Below are 25152 nucleotides of genomic sequence, written 5' to 3'. Positions count from 1 at the left end.
TGGAATGTTCTGTATGTGTTGTGAGGTGTGTGTGTGTGTATGTGTGTGTGTGTGTGTGCGTGTGCGCGCGTGCTTGAGTAGAATGTTCTGTAAATATCTGTTATATTCATTTGATTTATAACATAGGTTAGGACCAGCATTTCTCTGTTTAGTTTTTGGCTGGATGACCTGTCAATTGGTGAGAGTGAAGTCTTGCACTATTAGTGTATAAGTGCCAATATTTGATTTAAACTGTAGTAGTGTTTCTTTTACAAAAGTGAGTGCCTTTGTGTTGGGGCATAGATGTGAATAATTGAAATGTTTTCTTGGTGGATTTTGCCTTTGATAAGTTTGTAGTAACCTTACTCCTCTCTTACAATTAATTTGATTTAAAGTCTATTTGTAAGAAACAAAAATGGTTATGCTACCTTAAGTCTACTAGCATGAAATGCCTTTTTCCCAGGCTTTATCCTGAGGTAGTACCTATCCTTGATGTTGAGGTTCATTTCTGGTATGCAGCAGAAGAATAAGTCCTGTTTTCAAATTCATTCTGTTAATCTGTGTATTTTGATTAGAAAATTGAGGCCATTGATATTGAGAAATATCAATGACCAATGATTGTTTATTCCTTCTATTTCTTTGTTGTTGGTGGTGATGATGGTGGTGGTGGTTTGTGTGAGTCTGTGTATATTTATGCAGACTACATTCTCTTGGTTTTGCTAGTGTAAGATAATTTATTTCTTGTTTTTACATGTGATTAGTTAACCTCCTTGGTTTGGAATTTTTCTTTTAACATTTTCTATAAGGCTGTATTTGTAGATACTGTCTAAATTTGGATTTATCATGGAATATCTTATTTTCTCTGTCTATGGTAACTGAAAGTTTTGTTGAGTACAGTAGTCTGGGCTGGCCTCTGTGGTCTCTTAAATTCTGTGGTGTATCTGTCCAGGCCCTTTTTGCTTTTAGGGTCTCTATTGAAAAATCAAGTGTATTCCTAATAGGTTTAATTTTATAATTTATTTTCTCTATTTCACCAGCAGCTTTTAATTTTCTTTGCTGTGGATATCACTCTGTATGCTCTGGATGTGTTGCTCTGATAAATAAAACGCTGATTGGCCAGTAACCAGGCAGGAAGTATAGTGTAGGTGGGATAAGCAGAAAGGAGAATTCTGGGAAGAGGAAGGCTGAGTCAGGAGATGCTACTAGCCCCACCATGAGAAGCAAGATGTAACGATACTGGTAAGCCACGAGCCACCTGGCAAGGTATAGATTTATAGAAATGGGTTAATTTAAGATGTTAGATCTATCAAGCAAGAAGCCTGAGCCATTAGGCCATACATTGTGTAATTAATATAAGACTCTGTGTGTTTATTTGGGTCTCAGTGGCTGCAGGCCCAGGCGGGACTGGAGAAAACTCCAGGTTCAATTTTTTTTTCCACATTTAATGTTTTTGTTACTATGTGGTGAGTGTACTTTTTTCTCTTGCCTAATATATTTGGTGTTCTGTATGCTTGTACCTTCAAAAGCATCTCTTAGGTCATGAAAAATTTCTTCTATGATTTTGTTATTAATATTATCTGGGCGTTGAGTTGATGCTCTTCTCATTCTTATTATTTATCAGTATTATCTTGTCATAGTGTCTCAGATTGCCTAGATGTTTTGTGTCAGGCATTTTTTGGATATAACCTTTTGACCTGTGTATCCATTTCTTCTATCATACCTTGAATGCTGAGATTCTCTCTTCCATGTCTTACATTCTGTTTGTCAAGTTTACTTTCTGAAATTTTTGCTCATATTACTAAATATATCCTTTCCAGGACTTCATCAGTTTATATTTTCTTTATTGCTTCTATTTCCATTTTCAAGACTTGTAAAGTTTTATCTTTTAGAATTATTTGTTTTTGTTTTTTGGCTTTCTTAATTTTTCCACCAATTGCTTGTTTTGTTTATCTAGATTTTTTTAAGGGATTTATAATTTGCTCCAAATGCTTGCATTTTCCTGGATTTCTTTAGTTAATTCCTTTTAAGCACCCATATCATCAACATATAGTTAGTTTTAAGGTCTTTTTCTTGTTCTTCAGCTTTGATGGAATATTCAGGTCCTGCTGTCATAGGAGAGCTGGACTCTGGTGGAGATATATTTCCCTGGCTGCATTTAATTTTGTTCTTACACTGTAATCTAGGCATCTGGGTTTATGGTGATTTTAGATCTAGGTGCTGATTTCTGTGTTTGTCTTTGTTGGGTGAGTATTTTGTTCTGTGGTTTCTGTTTCTTGTCTGTACTTTCACATAGTGTGTTGGATGAGTGGTGCATGTTTTCCTGGCATGTGTAGTTGGTATGTTTTCAGGAAATTTTTTGCCAGTGATGGAGGCTGCTCAAAGTGGAGGTCAGGAGGAGATGGCCTGTTGCAGCACTAGGGGTGGCCCTGAGAATTTTATCTGAGCTATCAGAGAGAGTAGAGAAGGTCTGTGAATAGATAGTCTACTTGGTCTTCTGGCTGATGTGGCCTGTGATTGAGCAGGGAATTTCCATCCATGTTTGGGGCTATGTCACATAAAGTAGGCTGGGAGAAAGACCGGGAAGGGGAAGGATTGTCTGAGGGATCCAAGGGGAGGCAATGGAGGAAGGGAGCTGCAAATGTGATTCTGATGCAGTGATAGGGTGATCTCGAGAATTGGGTCAGGGGTAACAGAGAGAATGGAGAAGTCCATAGACACATACTAGCTACCTGGTCTACCTGTACTAAAATGATTTTAAATAACAACATGGGAGACTTGATACATGTTTTCTGTTCTGAAGAATATTTTTCTGGCCCCATATGAATTGTGTCTATTAGACTATATTAACAAACATCATTAGTAATAAACACTATAAGAAACTTTCTGTAATTATTACAGAAAGCAAATGTATACTTTGTTATTCCAATATAAAGTCATCTCAATATTTCTCAAGCGATCTATCTCCCATGTAGATAATCAATGACTCAAAGCAATCATGTTTAAAAAATTTTAAATTATTTCTTTTAGTTTTTGAGATTACATCATTTTCCCCTTCTCTTTTCCTTGGTATGTAGCTATCTTTGATCTCTTTCAAATTTATGGCCTCTTTTTTTAAATTAATTCTTGCTACATACATACATATATTTCTGTACACATTGATATTATTAAATATATCCTGTTTGGTATGTGTAGTGTTACTTATTCATCAATGTTTTGGGGCAGGACCATTTGGTACTGGATAACTGATTTGGTGTGTTTTTCCATGGTTAAGACCATTTCTTCTGTTTTTAGCTTTCCTTAGCTGCCTATGTTTCTTGTGCAGGGTTGACTATTACTATTGCAAAGTAATGCCTTCTCCCTTATTCTTCAGGCAGAGCAATAGAGAACAGATTCTCTTAGTGAGTTATTTTCTGTCTTAAGAGTATAAATAGAATTTTCTTTGTATATATTTTAATGATCAGAGATACATTCCTGGTCTGGCTTAAATAAAAGTTGTTTTGGAGGTGAATTCTCTCCTGGACAAGAAAAGAGAAAGGAGTACATGTACAATGGCCTGTAACTTCCATCTTAAAGTTGAAAACTGATCAGCAATGTTCTTGCTTAATATATCAAAAGTAAATCGACCATGGTGCAATGGTATGAAGAATTAGATAAATTAGATTAGGACATTTTATATATTTACCAAAGTAACTATAAAAGTTCTGGAAATACATGAAAGGTTATATTTCAATTTGGGGAAAATATTGGATCAGAATTCTTCTAAATATATAAAATTCCTACATAGATTCTAAATAAAAAAAAAAAACAAAACAATAAGACAGCATGCTAAGATGCTTTCATTGTCTCTCAGTGCCCTCAGCACAGCTAAGAAAGATACTAAATAATAAGGGTTTTTCACTTCACAAGACTAAAATTGAACTAAAATCCTTGGGAACCCATTCAAACCATTCAATCTCATCTATGTGTAATTAGCCATAGCTGATTCTTCAGAACAAAAGACTTACTTTAAAATACAGCAAACTTCTCACATTCTCTTCAACTATACTAACAGAAAACAGAAGGTGACTAATCAAATTTTCAGAAATGTAATTCAAGAAACAGCAAATAAGAAGCAGAAGAAAATACTCGTATAACAGACAAACATAAGTGACATAATATTTAAAAAGAATTAGTAAAACTAGATGCATAATGTTAATCTGAAAATCAGTGTCTCAGAATATAAATGCACAAAAAATTAAACAAGAAGCAAGGAACATGAATTAGTCTTGAAAGCGATGTGATACATGAAAGAAGAAAATCACAAAAGATGAAATATTGTATAATTCAACTTACATGATATGTCCTAAGAAATCTGTTGTTCTATTATAAATGTTAGGATACAGGGGAAAAAATTTTGCTTAAACCTTTGAATGTCTCCAAATATTACGATTGATTCCACTTTACCTTATAAAATGATAATGCATTTCTAAATTGATTACTTTAATTATATATTTTGCTGGACACAGTGAAAAAGTCAACACCATTATAGTGGGTAGCTGTTCCAGCTTTGACCTTGAAGAACTGCCTCAATGAGGCAGCCCTTAACTGCCACTCCTACCTATGACCTACCCCTAAAGAGTGACTGAGATGGGAGCCCTTAAGATCTGAGATCCATCAGTGCCAGTCCTCTTGGCTCCTGGTGATCCTGGATGCTGGATGGCAGACTGAGTCAGTTCTCTAGAGAACCCTGCTGGACTACACCTCACCTCTCCTGTGTCCTGTAACCAACCCCTATACTGGCTGTAAGTTACTCCCAAATAACCCCCCTTTTAACTACGTGGAGTTGCCTTGTCAAATCCCCACAATACACTATCATTTTCTAAAATTGGATGCTTAAACAATCACATGCATATGTCCACTGAGATGACTTAGCAAGTGGGAGTGTTTGACACCACGCTAGATCAGCTGAGTCAACTATCTGGGAACCATATGGGAGAGTGAGTGGACTGAGAGAATTGGCTCCCCAAGGTTTCCATCATCTGTCCTCCAAAAGTGTACCATAGTATCTGAATTTGAATACACACACACACACACACACACACACACACACACACACAGAGAGAGAGAGAGAGAGAGAGAGAGAGAGAGAGAGAGAGAGAGAGAGAGAGAGAGAGAGTTTAGATATTTGAATTAATAAATGTAAAGTATTTAAAGAAATCCCTTTGGTAGTCAACTTTGTTGTGAAGAAAAAATATTTTAATTGTGCATTTTCTCTCCTTTTAATCCCTTGACATCAATTTCTTAGCCACTACCATAGGTAATTTCAGCCTGTATCATTGAGTTAAGTCAATAACATGTCTATTGTCTCTATATTAATGAAGAAAATGTTACTGTTTCAGTACATGAAAAACTACTCAAAGGTGGTGGGCACAAGGCTTTCCTCATCCTGCCTTCGACATTTCTAAGATGTGGCCTTCCTTTGGGAATCTCAGCCTAGTCCCATTTGTCATTAGTGCTTTCCCACCACCAAATACCTTTATTCCACTACCCTGAACCATCTCTGTTCAGTTTCTATTTAATTATTTATGCTGTTCACCAACATTATCTAATTTCCCATTTTCCCTCATGTAACACTGAACATTTAGGTTAAAATTAATATTCTCGATGTCCCCAAGAATCACATCCATTCATTGCAAATGCCTCCCTAAAGCTACCTTATTTTTGCTCTCCAGTTTGCAAACTTAGCTACTTCTCAATCTGAAGGAGGCACTAGGTTGTCATTAGACATTGCCTGGCTGCTGTTTTCTGTAGCAGCCATAACATTTGTCACCATCGACTAGGCTTTCCACATTTTCCCTTCTAAAACCCTTAATTCTTTTCTATGTAAGCCTATCTTTAATATATTCTTTCTCAAAAATGATTCTCAAACTCTCAGCCATCCTCTGTGTTGGGAGTCATGTGAGAGGAACAGCAAACATCTTTGGAAATCTTGAAAGAGAGCTCACTGGTCAGCACAGACACAATGGGTGCACATTGAGTAGGCAGATCTCCGAGGACTCCATGTCCTGAGGGCCTCACGCTGTTGTTGAGCATAGCTCTGCTTACTGTCCTCATGGTTGCCACATCCCTCATAATCTACGAGTTGTTTGAGAACTCCAAGGGGGTTTCTAGCCACTCATTGGGCAGTGTCACTGGTATTCACAGCAATAATGATTGAATTTTTCTAAGCCTTGTTGTTGGAGCAGATTAATGATTCAAATGCCACCCTTAGAAAGAATTTGGAGATGTAGATTGTAAGTAAAATTAGGTTGAGATTTTTTTTTGTTAATGTCTTCAATGTAGAAAATCTTGGGGAAAAATTTAAAGTTCAGAAAGGTACACTTTTGTTAGTTGAGCAAGGGACTAGTTGAGGTCAAGGAACAAGAACAAAAGCAGCACAGTTATTACTAACTGATATGCCTTTCTTGCTAAAAATGGGTTGAAGACCAAAGGTGATGATTAATTTATCATATCCATTTCTTGTACCAGGACTTTCTTTTCTTATACCTCAACTTACTGGTATGGTTTAATGAAAAGAAAGTTGATGAGTAGGTATACACTCTGAGGACTTAAATTAGAAATGACTGGATAGTAAAAGGTGAAAGATTTATACGATCTGAAGAGAAACCAGAATATCAAAAGACTGCTGGCAATGGCCGAGAGACAGCCGGGACTGACCTACTCTGGTGATGGGATGGCCAAACACCCTACTAGTTGTGTCAGAAACCCCATCCAAGGACTGAGGAATCTGGATGCAGACATCCACGACTAGGCCCCAGGTGGAGCGCTGGGAGTCTAATTAGCGAGAAAGAGGAGGGTTTATATGAATGAGAATTGTTGAAACCAAGGTTGGATAAAGCACAGGGACAAATAGCCAAATGAATGGAAACACATGAACTATGAACCAAAGGCTAAGGGGCCCCAAACTGGATCAGGCCCTCTGAATAGGTGAGACAGTTGATTGGCTTGATCTGTTTGGGAGGCATCTAGGCAGTGGTACCAGGTCCTGGGCTCGCTGCATGATATAGCTGTTTAAAACCCGGGACGCTTGGCTCAATCTGAGAGGAGGAGATTGGACCTGCCTGGACTGAGTCTATCAGGTCGATCTCAGTCCTCGAGGGTGCTCTTGATCTGGAGGTGGTGGGAATGGAGGTTGGGAGGAAGGGGAGGGGGGCAGGAAGGGGGAGAACAAGGGAATTTGTGGCTGTTATGTAGAACTGAATAGTACTGTAAAATAAAATAAAAAAAACAATAAGCATGACATAAAAAAAGAGAAAGAAATGACTGGATAGATAGATAGATAGATAGATAGATAGATAGATAGATAGATAGATAGATAGATATAGATAGATATAGATATAAAGTTTAGATTTATGTCACATTTAAAGATTTTTGATAAAATCATCTTTTGAGATAAATAATAAAAGCATTGATCCTTTCTTTGTAACTGCACAATGTAGCCTGTCAGTGAAAGAATTGTCTGAGAGAAATGCCTTGCTTGCTTATATTTTGTTAATTTTTAACAAGTTGCTTAGACAGAATACCTTGCTTACTTACATTTTGTTAATCAATTATAAAAGAATCATTGATTTTGGTTGAAAAATGTTATGGTGAGAAAGTTAATACAAAAGGAAAATGTTAAACTACTTGTGGACTTCAAAGTAAAACATGTAACTTGTGAACATAATGTGATTCTTCCTGCATAACGATTTTAATTTGTTTTTAGAAAATATGTAACTTCTGGTTGTGAGGTAATTATTTCTTGGGTAGAAATTTTTGTCATGGAGGTATAACAGGCATACAAGAAGAATAATAGAGGCAAATGAAAACATCAGAAAAGATGTAGAAGAAGGACAAGTAGGAAGAAGAAGAAAAACATGGAATGGAAAATAGAACAGAGTAGGAACAAGCAACGGAAAGAGAAAAATAAAATGAAGAATGAAGCTTCGGCCCTGAGATAAAGTCTCGAGTGCATGTACACAGTTGCACTGACTCCATGCCTCCTCTTCTGTACCTGACCTGCTAAGGGCTGGATCCCTTGGCACGTAGGACTGATGATGGAAAGGACAGCGTTGCTAAAGTGCAGTTCTATCAGATCCCTCTCTGAGATGTAGAATTGCTGCTTTGGAAGAAATCCTGGAGGCTTGTTGCTTCTCTAGGCCTGTGGTAGCTCCATATCACATAGCCTATAATTACATTTTGCAAAAGTGGCCTCACTCTATGGGTCACCACTTTTTTCTGGCCCTACCTTCCCCTTAGTGGTGACTACTAATCCCATCACTAGCTTGTGATATTTTTTACTTTGCTAATCATCAGCCTTCATCTACCATCCTTTATCTTTTTCCCCACAGTATGACTCTACCCAGGGTTCCTGGCTGACTGCTTATCACTGTTTATTTCCACAGCTTCCATGATATTGTTCTATAAATGCTAGATCATTCCCATATCTCTTTTCTCCCAATCAGACTCCACATGGCTCTAGTTACATCTTCAAGAAGTCAGTTTTGTGTAATCACCACCCTCTTCTTCAAACTTCTCTGACAATGACCATATATAGCATCAAGTTCAGGCTTCATGAGCCATGTTTCTGTCACTATTATTCCTTGGTTAGTTAATTGCTCAGTGTATGTCTCTACTCTAATGCTCATTCCAGTCACCCAGATCTCAGTTCCCCAAGGGTCCTGCCCATGAAGTTCTCTTCCCTCTGCTAGAAGTCTCTCTCTTCAGAAGGTCTCTATAGGAGCAGAGGAAGCCATGAGTGAGTGAAGTTCTGAGTGAGTGTGTGGCATTGACATGAGCATAACCATCCCAAGCACTCCTGCATCTTGGACCCATGGTATTTATATGGTCCAGGAACAGGAAAAATAACAAACTATCCCTCTAGAATCTGAGATTTAATGGATTATTCACTAGTGTGAGCAAAGAATAACTTCTTTGTTAATTTTTTCCTCCCCCTTGATGTTTGGAGTCTAAGACTGCTCTCTACAGAGACCACCTATTGAAATTAGCTAGCTACCTCCTCCCTCTGAGTTACATACAATAACCACACTGAGGTTCTGCTTACAAAGGTTTCACAACCCCACCTGATCCCAATTTACTATAATGTATCTATTTGTCTGTCCCTTCTTCATTTCTCCCTTGCAACTACCCAGGGTTCAAGGACACAAGCTACACGGGTTGAGGCATGCCTTACTCCACAAAGGCTGGATTTTCAGTTCTTTCTGTGTCCTTACCTAGTGCTCTGACCTGAAGCAGTCCGGCAATATTCTATGGTCCACAGCACATGGTGAGTCATTTCTGGATCTTTGAAGTCTGGATGCAACAGTTCAAACTGATTATTTTTCTGTGTCTTCCCTCCCTCTACACTGTGAGGTCCTCATTACCTGGGAACAGCTGTTTATTGTGTATCCCACGTGGCACCCATCATAGTCAGTTGTACCTGGTCTATACTCAGGAAACATTCACCCAAGTGTACAGAAAAAAATATACAGTGGTTCAATTATTTTAAAAATGTCAAGATCAGTCAGAAATGTATTCCTGGATGAAGTTCCTGTGTTCTGGGAAGATGTAATTTGCTGGATTTAAAATCACAGCCAACTAAGTAGAGCAATGTGTAACTAGAAAAATACTGGACATGGATGACCCATTAAGGAGCATGAAGCGGCACTTTGTTCCAGGAACTGAACATTTTTTAGGTATTTGTATGAAGTGGACAGCATATTCATGATGTACGATGATCCTGAACCACTCCAAATAATGGCAGGCATGAACTGCTTGTAGGGCAATTCATTCCCATGATCCCTTTAGGAAGCACAGTGAAAGGGTGCAGGAAAGGTGGGTACAAAACCACAAGTGTTTGAAAATGGGTTTAGAGTGAAGCTGGAACATCTGAGGATGTACTCTTTTTTCCTTATATATGTGTCAATTAGATAAGTTCCTGTAAACATAATTCATAATATGCTGCATTGTGATTAATACTGAGTTTATTATTTTGTCTCTTCCACATGACTAGGTACAAGCTATGTCCAATGTGATGCAAGATGACTATGATATCATCATCAAGTACATTTATGGTTATTTTACTGCTTGACTCCAAACACTAGAAGGAACAAAAGAATGATTCACAGATTTTTATGGCTCAGAGGTAGGACTGGTTCCATTTTTTCTCAGTCTACTGTACAAGTTCATTAAGACTACTATAACTAATTAGCATTTTCTAGGTGGCTTTAAAAAGTATTTCTCATGTAGATCTCAGCCATTTCTCTGTCATTGGGAGATCCTCGTGTCTTTCTTGGGGTCCTGTTTTCCCGGTAGCCTCCCTGGTGATGTGAGTAGCAGTCCAGTCATCCTTGTTCCACATCTAGTATCCTCCTATGAGTGAGTACATACCATATTTGTCTTTCTGAGTCTGGGTTACCTCACTCAGGATGATTTTTTCTATATCCATCCATTTGCCTGCAAACCTCATGATGTCATTGTTTTTCTCTGCTGAGTAGTATTCCATTGTGTATATGTGCCATAATTTATTTATTTATTCTTCAGTTGAAGGGCATCTAGGTTGTTTCCAGGTTCTGGCTATTACAAACAATGCTGATATGAACACAGCTGAGCAAGTGCTCTTGTGGTATGATTGAGCATTTCTTGGGTATATGCCCAAGAGTGGTATAGCTGGATCTTGAGGGAGATTGATTCCCAATTTTCTGAGAAAGCGCCATATTGATTTCCAAAGTGGTTGTACAAGCTTGCATTCCCACCAGCAGTGGAAGAGAGTTCCCCTAGTTCCACATCCTCTCCAGCATAAGGTGTCTTCAGTGTTTTTGATCTTAGCCATTCTGACAGGCGTAAGGTGGTATCTTAGAGTTGTTGTGATTTGCATTTCCCTGATGATTAGGGATGTTGAGCAATTCCTTAAATGTCTTTCAGCCATTTGAGTTTCCTCTGTTGAGAATTCTCTGTTTAGTTCTATAGCCCATTTCTTAATTGGATTGTTGGTCGGACATGAGTGTGAGTAATGAAGGGCGAGGGTCGAGGGAAAGAGAGCCTGCGGGAGCAGGGGATCCCAGCGTGATCAAGAACAGAGAGGGAGAACAAGGAATAGGAGACCATGGTAAATGAAGACCACATGAGAAAAGGAAGAAACAAAGTGCTAGAGAGGCCCACAGAAATCCACAAAGATACCCCCACAATAGACAGATGGCAATGGTCGAGAGACAGCCGGAACTGACCTACTCTGGTGATGGGATGGCCAAACACCCTAATAGTCATGCCAGAAACCCCATCCAAGTACTGAGGATTCTGGATGCAGAGATCCACGGCTAAGCCCAGGGTGGAGCTCCGGGAGTCCAATTGGTGAGAAAGAGAAGGGTTTATATGAGTGAGAATTGTTGAAACCAAGGTTGGATAAAGCACAGGGACAAATAGCCCAACGAATGGAAACACATGAACTATGAACTGAAGGCTGAGGGGTCCCCAACTGGATCAGGTCCTCTGAATAGATCTCTGAAGTATTCAAAGGCCACCTGGCCAAACATCCTAATTGTCGTGCTAGAAACCCCATCCAGTGACTGAGGGAACCGGATGCAGAGATCCACAGTCAGGCCCCAAGTGGAGCTCCAGGAGTCCAATTGGTGAGAAAAAGGAGGGTTTGTATGAGCGAGAATTGTTGAGACCAAGGTTGGAAAAAGCACAGGGACAAATATACAAACGAATGGAAACTATGAACCAATAGCTGAGGAGGCCCCAGCTGGATCAGGCCCTCCGGATAAATAAGACAGTTGATTAGCTTGATCTGCTTGGGAGGCATCCAGACAGTGGGACCGGGTCCTGTCTTCAGTGCATGAACTGGCAGTTTGGAACCTGGGGCTTCTACAGGGACACTTGGCTCAGCCTGGGAGGAGGGGACTGGACCTGCCTGGATTGAATCTACCAGGTTGAACTCAATCCTCGGAGGAGTCTTTGCCCTGGAGGAGATGGGATTGGGGGTTGGGCTGGGGGGAAGGCAGGGGTGGGGAGATGGGGGTGTGGGGGTGGGAGCGGGGAGAACAAGGGAATCCGTGGCTGATATGTAAAATTAAATTTAATAAATAAATTTAAAAATGAAAAAAAAGTATTTCTCATATTCTTGGAAGTTATAAAGTCAAAAAAATCAAAGCATGGAGAGATTTGATGTATGGTGAGGGCTTGCACACAGATTCAAAGATGGTTGTCATTTGGATCTTCAAGTGGTGGAATGGGAGAGAGAGTTCTCAGGCTTTCTTTTTCAAAATATGATTATTAGTTGGATTCAACTCTTTGTAAGTGAATCATCTTCTTAAGTTCTCATTTACAACTACTATCACAATGGGGTAGCCAGGCAACATAAACATCTGCTTTTTGTTTTTGTTTTTTATAAAAGAGGCTGTATTTTCTTCTATCAGCCTTGGGATTGATGTGCACTTTATCTGGAAGATTGGGCTACAAATAAAGGATGGCCCCCAGCCCATCCCTAAGTTGATTTCTTTCTGGTTTACATCAGTGAAGGTTACAAGGTATGAGATTTTTCTGGATTCTCACTAGATGTAGAGGGGTAATCCTTTTACATGCTGCACAGAAACTTTAAACATTTGCCTGATTTATGACATTTTCACAGATAATTTTCAGAGTTTCTCCCAGACGTGCTGTGTTCTGATAAAAATAAACAGTTCTTTGTCCCTTTTCTCTAAGGAGAAGCTTGTCAAACTCTGAGATTCAGTTCCCTTGATTATCTTTGGATAACAGCTTTTGAAAAGATCAAAAAAACAAAACAAAAAAAACCTCATGCTTTTATTATTATTTGGATGAGAGTTGCATTCTCTTAGCTTTTCACAGGGTAGGAGTACTGTTGATAGAACCAAGTTCAATTTTATTTATCACTGCAAAATCAAAAGTACAATACAATGCCCTGGAAATAGTTATGGTACCTATTCAAATAAACACTAATTCTGTATGATTGTGTTATTTAATTCATTAAATAGTATATTTATGTATGAATTCTAAACTGAAAATAAGTAATACTGTCATACATCTGTTTATACTCTCCTATTTTCCATAGAAGTTCATCATTTATTTGTATGTCGCTTAATGCTATGACTTCTTTGCACTTGTCACAAGATTAGCCATATGTGTTTCTGTAGAGATTAGAGTTTAGATGATTTTGTTGATAATTTATTTCTCCTGCCATGATTGCAAGATCCATAGGGATGTAGTATTTATATACTATTATTTCCCTAAAACATTAAATTTTATTCAAATGGATTCTCAAATAGCTTCTGATTTTATTCAAGAATGACTATTTCACAAAATCAGTGACATCAAGAAGATAGTGGAAGAGTAATAAATAACATTTGTATGTGTGACATGCTGAAAAATTTTAGGCAATTATATTTGAAACAGTTGTTTTAAAGTATTTGGTTCTCTTTCAGGCATAAATGGCTCTCCCAAAGTCACAGAACTCATTAGTGGCCTAGCCTAGAATAGAAACTAGGTCTCTCGTTCTAAATCCATTGCTCTCTTGACTCAAGTGCCCTGAGAAAAACACTTTAAAATATTTGTTTATGGATTTTGGAATGTCTGTTTTGAGATATAGGGAAATGGAAAGAAAGCATTTAAAATATGCCTCTGCCATGATACAAGCAGATGGTCATACAGGCTCAAGTCTTCCGAGGTAGTTATATTCAGAAAGTTAGTGCATTGCAGATCTTCATGTCCCAATGGACAACAGTCATGGTGTCAGATACTGTAGCTTCAGACATTTCAATATTCCCTTGCAAAGGGAAGTATAATAAAAACTATCTCTTTTTTCATGCTAGAAATGATGATTTCGCTGTTGTGCCTTTTACAGAACAGCAGATAAAGAAAAGAATGAATAAATCCTGCAAGCCATTGCACAGATTCCAGGAGCATCAAATCATAAAACTTTTCTGAATATCAATATCAATAACTAATAACAATAACTACCTGCACAAAGGAAATTATGTAGGAACTGGTTATTCATTATCTCAAAGATCAACCTACATCATGTAACATGAGAGAGGCTTTAAAAAGATCAATTGACATAGATTGTATCTCTAAATGAATGTTTAAATATCTCTACAAACAAACAAGGCAGAATAAACTTAAATTTAAATATCAGCTGTTCATTAGTGAACTATACATACATACATACATACATACATACATATTAAATAAAGAGTATGCTAAAATTTATTCAATCAGGGGCTATTAAAACAAAATATATATGCTTTTTAAGTGACTAATGTAATTGAGACATTAACACATTATCAGTATAAGAAATTCTTTTTATTTCTTTCAAGATGATAGCAAACTAGATCCTAAACAATTGTGAGTTCCCAACTCCCAATTTTGCCACACTTTCCCATCATAAAGACAACGAGAGATTCCTGTTTAGTTTCATCTTACGTTAGCCAGTTTTCAAAAGTAAAATATATAAATGAGATGAATTTTAGTCACAAGAATATCATCCCACATATCAATATTTTTAATTGAACATGCAATTATGAGTAAACAATGGTATATAAGATGAGTTGTATTCCTTCATATTAAGCTTTTGAAATCAAGCATGTATCATTTTGAAATGACCACATTTGAATCACTTTCATAGTCTTTCAAGCATATTATTACTAGAAATTCATGTAACTTTTATATTGTAATCATTATCATAGTAGCAATACCATTAAATAAAGACAGTAAAATAATGTTTAATGATACATCTGCATGAAAAGTCCACAATGAGACTCAAACTTTATGTTACATTACAAAATCAATTTTGGAAATAAAAAAAAAGTTAATTAAGGTATACCTATTGAGAAGATGGGATTTTAGAAGGTCTCTAGTGAAGTTATTATACTAAGACAATTTTGGAAGCATTAAATATTGCCTTGACTAAGTGAAAACAGGAAAAATGGGTCCCATAAAAAAAGAACAGTGCAATTCTGTTGTATATAGTAATTTACACCTTGTTCAACATGTGGAAAAAAGATGGGGAAGAGTAGCAACTATTTTTTTTGTGAAACAATGTTTTTAAAAAACACACGCTAAAATCATTAACATAAATTTTATTTTCAGAATTAAGTTTTTATCTTTTCATTTTATCAACACATTATGAAACCGATACAAAGACAAGTAAATACTTTTTTCTTTTATCCCTTGTTCCTTTTATGTGAGTGTCCTTGATCGTGTTTTATTTTTGTTTGGTTTGGTTTATGTCAGATTGACACAAGCTAGAGTCATTTTAGAAGAGGGAACCTCACTTGAGAAAATGCTCTTCTTAAATTGGACTGTGGATAAGACTATGGTGTGTTTTCTTGATTGGTGACTGATGTGGGAGGGCCCCGCTCCCTGTGGACAGTCTCACTCCTGAGATGACAGTCCTGGGTGCTATAACAAAGCAGGCTGAGAAAACCATGTAAGCATCATTCTCCCCCTGATCCTGCTTCAATCTTACCCTGCGGCATTTTGGCCTTGACTTCTCAGGAGGGTGGATGACAAGCTGCTGGAAGACGAAATTAACCCTTTCCTCTCAAACATGCTTTTGGTCACAGATTTTTATCACAGTAACAGAAATCAAAATTAAGAAGTAGGTATAGATATGGGGAAACTCCAGAGTTATAAACTTCATCTCTTTGTGATTAACATACACTATAATGGTAGATATTCAAATTCATACTAAAAACGTATTTGAATATTTGAATTTGAAAACTAGGGAGGAAATTTCAAATACATAGTTTCTAGATTTAAAAATAAGCTATATTTCAATTGTCTTTTGTGTTGAACAATACATTTTTCACTCAAGTAAATCTAAGATAAATTCCATATTTCTCTCTGTTCTTTATTTGACATATTGTACAACTAAAATGATATAGATTTTAAGTAGCAATTTGCTTCTCTACTTAGGACATGGAAGCACACACCCACACGGCTGTCGGCTATTAAGTGTAATTGTTATTTCCATTACCTACCTGGGCTCTGAATAATTTTGCATGTCACTATTCACTGAAGGCTGTGAATATTGCCTTCATTACCATCTGTTTGACTTTATTTATTGTAGCTTTCCAGTCTGATTAATTTTCAAACTGTATAGCTTATTTAATTCCAGGCTGTGAAAGTTTTCTTGTGTTACTATTTACTCTAGTGACTTAGTTTAATAGCAATTTCCTTCAAAAATGATGAAACTTGGATAAAGTTATTTATTAAATGTCTTTTGAAACCCATCTTTTCATTTGTTCCTAATGTGGTCTGCCTTCAAATGACTTGGTACTGTCAATTAATGATGCTTTACTACATAACAGGATTGTCTGATTATATCCTGCCGTAGTCCTATATTGCTTCTGAATTCCATTAGGAAAAAAGAGTTGAATTGCTACAGTCACAGAAGGGTGATAAGCTTCAATATTTTAGAACGTAAATTTTTTTCTCTCTAGAAAATAAAAGGAACCTTTGAAATACATAATCATATCTATGGTAATACTACCCTGAACGTACCAAATCTCATCTGAAACCTATACTGCATACATGTAGTCAAAAATATGCAAAATATTAATGTACAACTATAATATTTGATATCTATCAAAATCACTCAACATCAAATAAAGGATACATAAAACATAACATAGATTAGAATAACTATCAGGATGCTGGAATTGTCAAATGAAGTACCACCTTTTAGTAAGTGAAAATCAGCTTAACCAAAACTAAATCGATTTTATTAGCTTTCTGTGAGTTCTTTGTACATTCAACATCTTGTGCTGTGAATGATACCAAGCTAACAGCCATAATACATACACAGATGATGTGGTCACACCGTTGCAGGCTCCATGCTTTCCAATTCAGTCTCTGTGAGCCCATATAAGTCCTGCTAATTTGATTCAACGGGCCATCTTCTCTTGGTGGTTTTTTGTTTTGTTTTGTTTTGTTTTGTTTTGTTTTAGATTTCATTCACATCTCTGATTCATTGATTCATGTGAGGTACAACTTTGTTGGGGTTTGATTTTCCATTTTTTCCTATTAAGTTCAGCATGTTACTTCATAGTTTTCACTCAAATGTTCACCATGCCACTATTATACTATGAATCTTCATTCATCTTATATCAGTTTTCTTAGTGGGTAAGTATTTGAAAAGTAAAATCTAGATTATATTCCATTTTGTATCTGCTTAACTATATTGTATAAAAGAAAGTTTTAAGTAAACCAGATGGGATCTCACTTACTTTTCTTGCTACTGTTATAAATTACTCTGACCAAAGCAACTCAAGGAAGAAGGGCTTATTGTGGATCATGGTCAGAGATAATGTCCAACACGTCAGGGTAATCAAGGTAGCAAGAGTTTGAGTTGGCTGGTCACAGTGCATCCACAATGAAGACACATAAAGAGATAAATCACAGTGCTCAACTCATTCTACTTTTTTATACAGTCTGGGATCTCATCCCAGGTAATGTAGCCACTCACATTTGTCAGATTCTCCTACCTTACATCACTTAATCAAGAGAATATGGCCTGTCTCTCTGGGGATTCTTGGTCTTATTAAGTTGAAAGTTAAGGTTAATCATCTCTAATCCACTTTTTGGAAATAGTGATTTCTCTGTGAAATATATTGTCTGCTTGTGATATTTAGAAGCCTGGGTCAGTTGGTAACATTATAATTAATTAGAAATTAAGATAAAATGAAAATTCAAAGCAAAACCAAGCATTATTTAGGAAGAAATTATCTAGATATCAAATTGCATTGAAATAAGGGTGAACTTTAAAAATATATACATAATTAAAATTTTAATATTCTTGGGGCATCCAGTGACTCAGCACGTAATGCTGCTTGCAACATGTCCAGATGATCCCTGTGACACAGGTAAGTAAAAAAAAAAAAAAAAAAAAACAGAGAAAACTGACTCCCACAAGTTGTACTCTCAAGTCCACATGCATTCAGTGACATGATTATGTTAACACAAATACATCAAAACTTAGATTAACAAATAAATACATATAATATATTTCTCAAAAAATTGATATCCTTTGTTTGAATATTTGGGGATTGTGTAGCTTATTTCTCATATACCAACAAAGATCATTCAGAAATAAACCATGATCAAATCTGCTTTCAAAATAAATAGCATATAATAGAATAATACTGACCAATGTTATAATACCAAAATATTCTATGAATTATTTATTCCAAAATAACCAATCCTAGCAAGTGTAGTAATATCTAAATGAAGAAACACAAACCACACAGAAATCTCTGTTAAAATTATGTCATAACACTTTGTATAGTTGGGAATCACAGGTTTAAATAATCATCTTTTCAAACATAAGACAGAAATCTTTGTCCTTTATTCATGCTAAGCTAGAGAAAGATAACATATGTGGGTTTGAAGGATGGGATGTCAGCACTGAAACCTTTGTTACATCCTTCTTAGCCTGACCTATTTCACATGGAATGGAGCTACTGGTGAAAGACTAATATGAACACATGGAAATGATTTCCCTGGAAGTTTCAATGGTATGAGTGAAATATGACTATGAATGAAATAATGAAATGTAAGTGGAATGGCAAGGCAACTATGCCCTATGAGGGTTCAGCAGCAGCACCAAGAGGGGACATACCAAAACCTTAATTTGTCTCTTTGACAGAATGCATGGCAGCTGCTCTATGTTCACAGTGCTCCCAAGACTACACTTTGATTGCAGAAAAGTCTGTCCTCTGATGCTAGACCTGAAGTCATTTGCATCTGTCTTACCTGTGCTCCTGACAGTTTAATTGTTTTTAATGAGAAAAAAAAAATGATCCTAGAGAAAGTCTCTGCGGGGCTTGGGGAACCTGGAGAGAAGCCCTCCAGCAACAAATGGCGCCCAACGGCTCGAGTTTCCACCTTAAACCTGAGAATATTTAATAACCAATTCTAAACAGAGCCAAAACCAGGTTCCTGCTTCTTGTCTCATACGGGCAGCTAGACAGCGCAAGACGCAGGTTTGAACACTGGCGGGTTCCTGGCGGGTGCGTTTGACCGGCACTATGGCGGGAATGAGGTGTCTGCCAGCGGCACATTATGCTGTGTGGTAGATTTAGTCTTTACTAGTATTTAAAAAAAAAAAAAAAAAAGGTTTCTGGGCTACACGCTGCTTTGATAAAAGCTTAGACCCACTATTTCTGAGACTTGATGACTCCCAGAGCTGGCGGAAAACGTACCACTGCCATGTTGGGAAGCTGAACTGGGCGGAGCCAGCAGCCACAGCGCTGTTTCAGGCTCAGAAGGATGCAGTTTAAAGCAATAGGCTTGAGGTAATATAAAACATAAGCCACGTAAAGATGGCTACCACACAGAGAATCTGGATTATGTTCTCTTTGATATTCGTAACTGAACAAAAACATTTGATTACAAAAGCTGTTGAGTTATGCCAAAATGTATATTTTAAAGGTACCTTCACTTCAAAATTTGGATTTAAGGATATGTTGCTTTGGAAAAGAGATTCTGCTTTTGTTTCCACAGAAAGCCAGAGGCTGTGGACTTGTTCCAGATTAAGATACATCAGGTTTCACCAGCCAAGACCCCCTGAAAGGTCTCCGATGACACCATGGCCCAGATGATCCAACATCCAGACCGGTTTCAAGGCAACTGGTTCACACAATACAGCCTCAAGGACTACCCCATAGGCTTAAAATTTCCTTTGCGTCCCCATAAGATACAGCGCCCCCCTCCAGCAGGAAGTAGTAAGAGATGCTACGCCCAAATTCCCAAATATACCAAGCTGGCTTTGGAGATGGAATTGGCTCACTCCTTCTCTAAACCCAAGCATATTGCTAAAAGAAAAGTTTAAGAGATTCTTCAGTCCCAAATCAGAAGAGCCCTCTGGTGTGGGACAGAGAAAAACCAATATTTTTATTTAAAACAGGTTGATTATAAATGTGATCTCTTTCTAAAAAAAGGAAAGGGGATATGATATAGATATATAGGAGGATATAGAGATGATAAGATAAAAGGATAGATTAATCAACCTACTTTTAAAGAACAACTTGTTTAAAATGTTTTACATTGGTATAGATTTTAGTTTATGCTTAAAATGTTTTACATTGGTATAAATTTTAGTTTATTGATACAAGCTTGAGGTTAATTTTGTTGTACTGTATATATATATTTCTATTCTTGTTTGAGGTATTATGTTTATGTAACCATTTAAAATTGTAATAGATAATTAAAAATAGGTTAATAATTAGTCATTTATGATAATCATATTTGTAACCATGTTAGTTAAGTCTTCTAGGTATACATAGATATATTTCAGATAGATAGGTAGTCTTCAAACACTTCATAGACCTAGAGAATATGACATTTAAATAACTTAGAATTCTGTTGACATGAGACACAATTGCTCCTGGCTGCACCAATTTGATCCCGAGAGAATGTTGGGCTTCTAAGACATTTCCACTTGGAAGTTTGTCTTCTTGGCACAAAATGGCCTACTGGGCAGAGAACTGCCCTTGCCTTGACGGCTGACAGTACGAATGCAATGCTGTCCTTCCTGGACAAGCGGGACACAAGGAAAGCGACCACTGTACTCTGCCAAGACAGGGTGAGATGGTCTTTCAGAATTCCTGCTTCTGAAGATGGTCTGTCAGATACTCTAGGCCTGTAGCCAATTTGAATGCACCAATAATGCTGAGAAACATTGGGTGACTGTCCAGGCTGCCAGCTGTCTTGGTCTACTCTTGCAAGATTCCCGAAAGTTGCTTGCATCCATCTACCATTTCTCAGGTACCATTATCTTCCTTCTCAGGTCTTTGATGTGGTTGAAGACTAGATAGTTATGATTTCCTCGGTTATGATAAAAGATAAGTTATATATAAAACCTTAAACTCACAAATAGAAGATAGATAGGACATCTTCTTTAATATTGTAACTGTAATTCTTGCTTGATAATTGTTTTGTTATGTGTGGTTTTGCTATGTTAGAGTTAAAACCTTCCTTTTTAAAAAAAGAAGAAAAGGGGAAGTGCTGTGGATATTACTCTATGTAAATAAAACACTGATGGCCAGTGACCAGGCAGGAAGTATAGGCGGGACAAAGAGAGAGGAGAATTGGGGAAACAGGAAGAAGGAGGGAGAGACACTGCAGCCACCGCCAGGATAAGAAGATGTAAAGACGCCGGTAAGCCACCAGCCACGTGGCAAGGTATAGATTTATAAAAATGGGTTAATTTAAGATAAAAGAACAGTTAGCAAGAAGCCTGCCACGGCTATACAGTTTATAAGTGATACAAGCGTCTGAGTGATTATTTTATAAGTGGATTGTGGGACTGCGGGGCTTGGGGAACCTGGAGAGAAGCCCTCCAGCAACAGTCTCAGTGAAAAGCACATGCAAAATTTTCCAATTTAAATACAGTACTGCCAGGACATATCCATTTTCCAAATCCTATTCTTACTTGTATTCTAAATATGATGGATGGTGGTTGCAGGCTCATAATACTACTGTTCTTATCAGGCCTTGTAAACACTGTCCTTTTCTGAGGTGACCCACAATATCTCTCTGTGCTGTCCAATTATTTTCTTGTAAGGGGCTGATAAGGTAAATGCATGCTTGCTATTTTTCTTTCCAGGAGCAGTTTTTCTTTTAAAAATATTTAGCAGCTCAGTATTTTCTTATCATACCAATATGAAGAATTGCTAATATGTTTATCTTTAATGGTAAAATTGTAAGAGCCTATGCAAACAAACTGTACATATTTATAATAATGAAGTGTGTACCAATTATGGTGCCAGTAAATCAGGGTGAAATCATTATTTTGTAATTTAGTATATGACAATCTTAGTCAATATATTAGAATTTCTAGACCTTACATTCTTCATGTGCAAAATTATCATCATAAGATAGTTCATATTTTGAGGATGTTTAATGGAGAGATGCACATCAAAGTTACACAGAAAATGTATTAATCTGTTGATATGAGCTATTGCATATCTTTTTAAAAAACTAAAAACACAGTGAAATAGTAGTGTATTAAGAAAACTTAATCCTCTTGCCAACTTTTGGGTCCCTTCCCCACATTCCTCTCCTAACTTCATGTTCATACACACACACACACACACACACACACACACACACACACACACACACACACATGCACGCAAATGTATGCTATGTATGTGAGCATTTGTGTGTTTATTAACTCACTGGTTTCAATTAAAGGCAACCTACCAGGGACATCATTCCTGAAGGAAATTGACTTGCCTCAAGCAGCCATGGACTCTCTGCAGCTTCCAAATTAAGATTAAGGCTTTGAGGGAAACCCATTATCCATGCTGAATGACCTTGTACAGGTCTTGTGTAAACTGCCATAGCCTTTAAGTATTCATAAGATATTGTTTTGTAGTAGTCCTCTTTGACCTCTGGCTCTTATACTCTCTTTGCCTCTGTCTTCCATAATGTTCCCTGGGGATGTGATAAAGATTCCCTTTGAGGATGAACATTGCAAAGTCACTTATGCCCCACACTTTTATCATTTGTTATTTTCTGTGTTCATTTCAATCCACTGTAAAATGAAGTTGATGAGAAAGAAGAGCTGGACTAATTTGTATGTTTGGGTGTACGTATTTATAAGGTAATTGGACACTGCATCTTATTAGCAAAATTATAGCAGTAGGTCCTCCCCCAGAGTGTATAATCTCTAGCCTCTAATTTGAGACAGAATTAGAGCACTAGTATAGATTTCTTCCTATTAATCAGACCCTTTAATTTAATCAGAGCAATTGTCAGTTACGCCCCAAAACACTTATGTCATCATTGCATGAATGGGCAGTTCTTGCCAGGTTAGTTACTGTTTGCCTTATTTTCACCTGGGTAGGATTCTTCATCTCTACACAGTCAGACTAACAACTTATGGCAACAAGAAAGCTGACCATCAGGGAGGGAGCTTCCAGTGGCTGCTTGGTTTCTACAAGTCCTGTGGCAAAGTGTGTGGTGTCTTCACCATTCATGTTTTGCCTAAAGATCTGGTGGCCAAACAAGAACAATGATAGTAGCTTGCACTGTTTAAAGAGTTCCTTGGATACCCCCTTACCAATAGCACTAGGGGTGGTATCACACATCTGGTATTGGGCTGTTTACTTGATAGTATGTGGTCTCTAGAAAGAACATCATCCTCCTTACGGGGTAATTTGAATTAAACAAATTTTGAATCTATATTTTAGAAATATTATAAAACAATTGGTTTTCATGCAGCTTTTTCAAATAGTCTTAGTATTATTCATTTCAAGTCTACCATATAATAGAGGTCAATTTGGTAAAAACAGTGTCTTGAAATATCTGCAAGGCTGGTTCTTGTTTGTTTGCTTCGTATGTGACTCCAAAGAGATAAAATACAATTTGTAACAACAATGATGCAATTAATCAAAATTAGAAACAGAGCACCATCTAAGAGAACAGAGAGTTAATTATGGAATGTGGAAGATAAGATGTCATGAATATATGTGGATGAAGTGGAAATTATATAGCCAGAATTTCAAAGGAACACAGATATGTGTTTGAAAATGAAGGGTTGCTGTGGCAATTCACAGTGCCAGTAAATGTATGATAGTTAACTCATTACCTTATGTAAATGAAAGTATAATGAGTAAAAGAAGATTCAAGAAACAGTTTATTTTCGGAGTGTTAGTAGATACCATCGAAGAATCATACAAAATGACATCACAAGTAGAAAAATAGCTGAGTATCATGCCTTGGAAATTAGAAGTATTGGGGGGCATTTTTCAGTGCCACCACACATTTCCACCATCCTTCACCTCTGCTATGCCTGTGAAGACAAGTAACGGTAAACTGGATAATGACAGCTTCCGTGTCCTCTTCTACTTAGGTCTGGAGAACATCAGGGGACGGGAGACAATGAGATTTAAAAAAAAAATGTTATTTTCACAGTTTGTTCCATCCACTCAGATAGATATTCTTGACTTGGAATATTTTGAACAATTGCATGCAATATAGGAGAAAAAAAATCAACATTGACCTACTTCATTTCATCCTTCCCCAACATCCACTAACAACCTCCAACCTCTTGATGCAATCACTTCAAAACCTTTTAATTTTGCCATTCTTCTCTATCTCTCTTCTCTTACCAAACAACCTTACTATCATGATCGTGAACATCTTTTCTGGATTAATGCTTTAGGCTTCTAATTACTATAATTAATATAAATCTGTACACACACATATTCACCACATAGTGGTCTCTTTTCAGATAGTTTTGTCTCATTTATTTTGAATTTAAAAGAAGCTGTAATCTAATTTTACCATCTACAGTTATTAATGCCACTGTGACATTTACAATGACAGAGGGTCAAAGCTCATTTCAAACTTGGTTTCCAATGATCTTCCTCTCTTGAGAGATGCCCTATTTAAAGACTATTTAAATTGAGGTGGTGGTGTCAAAAATAATCTGAGAATTTGACACACTCAGTCCTCAATTTCTCCTTAAGCTAAGACAGTTGTGCATATATCTATTATATTTCATGATTTTATCTCATTTTGATTGAATGGAAGATGTTAGCTCCATTGAGAAAATATCGTGACACCCTTTCACCAAATAAAGGTATATTTTCTCTAGATTAAGTACATTATTCATCACTATAGAATGTGCTAATTAGATAAGATATAAAATATGCCCCATGTCCCTAAAAATAATTCTTATGTACTTTGTTTGCAATTAGAAATGAATACTTGACATTATTCTCCCTGACTAAACCTGTGACTTTCTTTGTAACCATTCATAATCTTTTATGCTACACAAGAAGAATATGCTATTTATGCCACCAGTTAATGTATTAAAAATTAACTGTTTAAACTTATCACTTAATTAGAAACCTGTTCATTATCCTGCATCAACTTTAAATGTCTGATCAAGCTTCTGCTCTTCACAGATTCTGCACCGTTTCCATATTGCAATCTATTAATATGGTTAAGCTCAAGAAGAATTTTCTCATTTGTGATATCTTGTTGGATGGATGGCCTACAATCTCTTCATCTTTAACTAGGATGAAAAGTTGAAAAAAAGAAAGATTCTCAAAGATTTCCATCATCTGGGGCCTATTTGATTTCTGAGGTTTGTTCCTTTCAATCAGCACCAGTGTGAATGATTCT

The sequence above is a fragment of the Peromyscus maniculatus genome, chromosome 10, assembly GCF_049852395.1.
Source record: "Peromyscus maniculatus bairdii isolate BWxNUB_F1_BW_parent chromosome 10, HU_Pman_BW_mat_3.1, whole genome shotgun sequence".
NCBI lineage: Eukaryota > Metazoa > Chordata > Mammalia > Rodentia > Cricetidae > Peromyscus > Peromyscus maniculatus.
This window is presented reverse-complemented; position numbering follows the sequence as displayed.